Below are 5,467 nucleotides of genomic sequence, written 5' to 3'. Positions count from 1 at the left end.
ATGAAACGCTAAATATTCTCATTTCGCAATGTCGACAACTTATCAAAAAAAAAAATTATTTAAGATATTTATTTATCCGTTACGAGAATTCGTATCGCACAAATCGACGGGAATTTTAATTTAAAAAAAAAAAAATCCATAGAGTAAAAAAAAAAAAAAAAACATGGCGACGTTACTTATAAAGGAAAATAATACTTGTAACGAGTTTTACGGGAAATTTATCTTTTTTTTTTTTGAGGGGGAAGTTTAATTCTTCGGGGTATAAAAACAAAACAATTACAAATTATTATTATCATTAATCAATTTTCTAACCGATTCGCGCCATATTTTAAATTTAAAGCCCGGGAAAAAAAAGTTTCGAGGTTTTCGGCATTGTCACGAATATGTTTCGCAAACGAAACATGTCGCATGTTTTCTTTTTTTTTTTTACAACTCCGTTCTTGATTAAAATATAAAACAACGTCGACAACAACATAAGACAACATAAAACAACAACAACAACGCAAACGTGGCAGGAACAAACCAACGATAAATTTATACAAAAAAAAAAAAAAAAAAAAAAATTGAATTCGAATCGCGCAAAAACCGATTACGAAATTTAAAAAAAAAATTTATTATAAAAAAAAAATACGAATAAAAACGTTAAATAATTTACATTGCGAAAACAACAACAACAACAACAAACAACAAACAAACAAAAAAACGAAAATATTAACGACTTTGTTTTTATGTCGCAAACATATAATTAACCACAACACAAAACAACAAAAATTAATTATTTTAATTAAAACTCATTTCACGACACTCGAAAAATCATCATCATTATTATTATTATCATTATTATTTTTCAGTAACTCACCGCCATCTTATAATTTTATCCTTTTTATCCATCGGAAAAACAACGATCGAACGAATCCCGCGTAGCTCTAGTCATAAAACAACCTAAACCGCGTTCGATATTATTTATTATTTATTATTATTATTACTTTCGATTGTGTCACCAAATCGATCTATCGATCGATCGATCGAACGTTCAAACAACGGAAAATCGTTGTTAAAAAAAAACTTTTCCTTTTCCGTTTTATTATTATTATTATTATTATTTTCGCGGTTCGCAATCAATTAGCATATGAAATTTCATCGATCGATTAAATTTAAAACGTTTCCAGACATTTTTTTTTTTTTCTGTTTTTCGTTTCGCAAATACCGTTTTTAATTACAATTCCTTATTTTTTACGATCGTAATTCCCGTAGGAGGAGGAAAAGGAAAAGAAGGAGGAGGATGAGGGGGAAGGGGGAGAACGATCGACAACATTTTTAAAAAAACCGTTAATTTCGTACTCGAATCCATCACATCCTCATAGCCATCATTTAAAAAAACGTTCGAACGTATCCTGATAATAATAATAATAAAAATCTCACGCAAGCATATAAAAAAAAACGATAATAATTATCATTATTATTTTTCGTTACGTCATAGTTTTTTTTTTTTTTTTCAACATTAACAAATTAAATAAATAAAATAACTAAAAGATATTCGAACCGTAGCAAAAAAAAAATTAAAATCAAAAACGTTTTTTATCAACGCGAAAAAAAAAAATACTCCGATTATTATTATTATTATTAATAATTTTTTTCGCAATTTTCCTTTTTCCCCCTCCTCGGATAATTTATTAATAATAATAATAATGATAATAATAATAATGATAATAATAATGTGTAATAAATTAAATTACGTGTCAGCAGCAGGCAAACTTTAAAAACGAATTCACATATATATATTCAAACACACGAACGATTGTTTGTTTGTTTGTCTGTTTGTTTTTGTTTTAACGATAAATTATTCGTTCGTGGCGTGGAATAAACAAAACGAAAAAATTATTATTATTATTATTATTATTATTATTATTATTATTATTATTCGATACAATGTCGTGCGCAAAAAAAAATCTTATCCGTAGCAAACTCTGACAAAAAAAAAAAAAAAAAAAATTCATTTCATCCTAACCTCCTACTCCTTTTACTTCTCCTCCTCCTCTCCAGGCTCCTCAATAAAATCGCCGAAAGCTAACTTCCGTTAAGAGAAAGAGAGAAAGAGAGAGAGAGAGAGAGAGAGAAAACTAAAAAAATTTTCCTTCATTTTTTTTTTCATTACGTAATTTTTGTTTACGTTTTCGTGTCGCGGTTTCAAATCCAAATTGCCGAAACGAATTCTTTTCATTTAAAAAAAAAAAAAAAAAAAAAACTCATAAAATATTAAATTTCGATCGGTTAACAAACGAAACGAAACTGAAAAACAATTACTCAATTATTACCAATTAAAAAAAAAATAAAAATAAAAATTTTTCCAGGGCGGCCAATCGTAAAAAAAAAAATTAAACAAATTCGTTTCGTTTTCAAAACGAATTAAATAATAAAATTTAATAGAACGTGGAAAGAGTGTGAGTAAATCCCGATACACGATTTCAACTGAACAAAAAAAAAAATTTTTTTTTTTTTTTTTAAACCGGAAAATCCCAAACCGCAACATTTAAAACGCGGAAAATTTTGATACAAACAATAAACAACAAACGATCGTGGAACACCGCGACGAATTTTCATAAACTATTCTACTGACACGTTTTACGAAAAAAAAAAAACGTTTTTTAATTATGCCGACATTAACGTTCATTACCACGCCTTTTCTCGACTTTATATACGTAACTCCTCAATTTATTTACACTCGTTCGACAATTTTTAAAAGATTTAAATACCAACAAAAAGAGAGAGAAAGAGAGCCAAAAAAAGAGAGAGAGACAGAAATAGAGAGAGAGAGAGCCAAAAAAGAGAGAAAGAGAGTCAAAAAAAGAGAGAGAGAGAGAGAGAGAGAGATAGAAAAATGTTGTTTTGTTGCGTGAAAACGACTCACTTTCAGTTTAACAACAACAACAAAAACAAAAACATTGACAAAAAAAATTAATATTAATAATAATAACAATAAATTAAAATAATTTAAGGTCAAAGGTCGTCAAAACGTGCAATTTTCAATAGAAACCCAAAAACAAAGCCCCAAATATTAAAAAAAAAAAAATTATTATTATCATTATTTTTTTTCTTAATTCGAAATGTTAAAAGGGCGTCGCGCGCGCGAATTTCGACGATTTTTTTTTTCGATTCTTCTTCTTCTTCTTCTTATAGAAAAATAATAATAATAATAATAATAATAATAATAATCGCGTTTGTTCTACACGTGTTTTCCTTTTCCATCCAATTACGATCGTTAATCACGTAATTACGGTGTCAAAAAAAAAAAAAAATAATAATTTTTCGGTTACAACCAAAAGAAGAAGCAGAAGAAAAAGAAGGCACATTAAAAAATGAAAGAAAAGGAAAATAAATAAATTTATATTAAAAATTTTGATTGCCTCGAATGACGTGGAAGAAGAAAAAAAAAAAAAATAACGATTCCTCATCTGGTCAAAAAAAAAAAAAAAATCACGCCGGAAAATCTATCAACTCTCTCCCTATCTCTCTCTCTCTCTCACTCTTTATAAATCCGAATTCATCGTCTTTAATGTTTTTTTTGTCTCCCATCAAATGATTATTTTTCACCTTTTTCGGGGGGCATCGAAATCGTCACCGGAACCGTCGTTTTAAAACAAAAAAGAGGGACACATCATTAGCGTACGAAAAAAATGATGGCTCACTTAACGGCAAAAAAAAAAAAAAATGCGACGCCGTGACTCGCAAAAAAAAATTTTTTTTTTTTCTTCTTATTTTACGGTTAAAATAATTTGATGCCGTTGTTTAATATAAATTTCGTATTTGTTTTAAAAAACATCGTGTTGCCCCCCCACCACCCCACCCCCACTCCCACACCTCACCTCATCGTTGTTTGTTGTGACAATCGGTAAAGAGAGAGAGAGAGAGAGAGAAAAAAAAATCGTCACGATTTTAACAGTGAGTTCCACGTGATTTTCTTTTTTTTTTTTCATTCGCGTTTGTTTGTTTGTTTGTTTATTCGTTTGTCGTTTGTATTGTTTTTTTTCGCATAAGTCAAACAAAAAAAAAAAAACCAAAAAAATAATTAACTCTCTTGTCGTAAAAACAAATTTACATCATCTCTCTCTCTCTCTCTCTCTCTCTCTCTGTCTCAAAATCCAAAAGTGGAAGAATTCGATCGTGAATCGGAAAACGGAAAACATGTTAACCATTGTTTGTTTGTTTGTTTGTTTGTTTGTTTGTTTTTAAATGGATGCTAACTAAAAAGAGCAAAACAGGAAATGATTTAATCGCATTCGAGAAAAAAAAAAAAAAAAAAAAAAACAACGAAATCCCTTAAGAAACCAAAGCACTAATTTGCAAAGCAGTGATGAGCAAAACGAATGTCATTTGGACGATTTTCAACAATGGCAACAAACAAACAAACAAACAACAAAGAAAACATTTTGCAAATCTCCGCGAAAAAATTCTTTTTCCAGTTTATAAAACGCGTTCTTGTAATGCCGGGAGCATATTTTTCAAGGATGTTTTTTTTTTATTGAGGGACACGCACCTCCCTACCTCCTCTTCTCTCGTGTGCCAAAATATTTCCCATCATCGATAGAAAAGAGTGACGAAGAGAGTAGGAACGAGGTAATCATCATCGATACTCGGTATTCAATGGAAATCCATTCAAAATGGCGACATCGGAAATTTTCTTTTTTTTTTTTTTCATTCCACCGTAATTAATGACACACGTCAAAACGAGGGCATATTAATATTCATGTGCAAAAAAAACGAAAAACCAATCGACGACGACCGTTGTAAAACGATCGATTCTCGATTTTAAACGTGGCAGAAGCGATGGAAAAAAAAAAAAAAATTTAAACTGCTGCGGCAAACGATACAAACGGCAAACAGCAAAAAAAAAAAAAAAAACGGCGAAAATCGAAAACGAACGTAATCGAGAAACCTAATCATATTCGCGACACGACACTCGCGAATTTTTTATTATCATTATCATCATCATTATTATTATTACTACTACTTTTATTTAACTTTCAACTTCTCCCACACGGAATAAAAATCCGGTAATTTTATCCGTGTCAAAAGAAAAAAAAATTATTATTATCATTACTCACCGGTAAAACTTTTTTTTTTTTTTTTTTTTTTTTAGGAAAGAAAAAACCCAAAACAACAACAACAACAAGAAATTAAACGACCTTGTTTCCTTTTCCCTTTACTCCGCCATTTTGTTTTCCCCCTCTCCTCCTCCCCTCCTCTCTTCATTTTCCCTTTCGAAAAAACCAAAAAAAAAAAAAAAATCCAACTAATAAATAAATAAATAAATATTTTCATTTGACAACTAAAATAAAAAAAACAATAGTGGACCTTGCGATAACCCACGTGATTAAAGAATGATAATAATAATAATAATGATAATAATAATAATAATAACGATACCCGTAATTAATTCTCGAGTCATCGTGGAAGGAACTACGCGGAC

Source organism: Pediculus humanus, genomic scaffold (assembly GCF_000006295.1).
Source record: "Pediculus humanus corporis 1103172108266 genomic scaffold, whole genome shotgun sequence".
NCBI lineage: Eukaryota > Metazoa > Arthropoda > Insecta > Psocodea > Pediculidae > Pediculus > Pediculus humanus.
Note: the sequence above shows the minus strand (reverse complement) of the source record.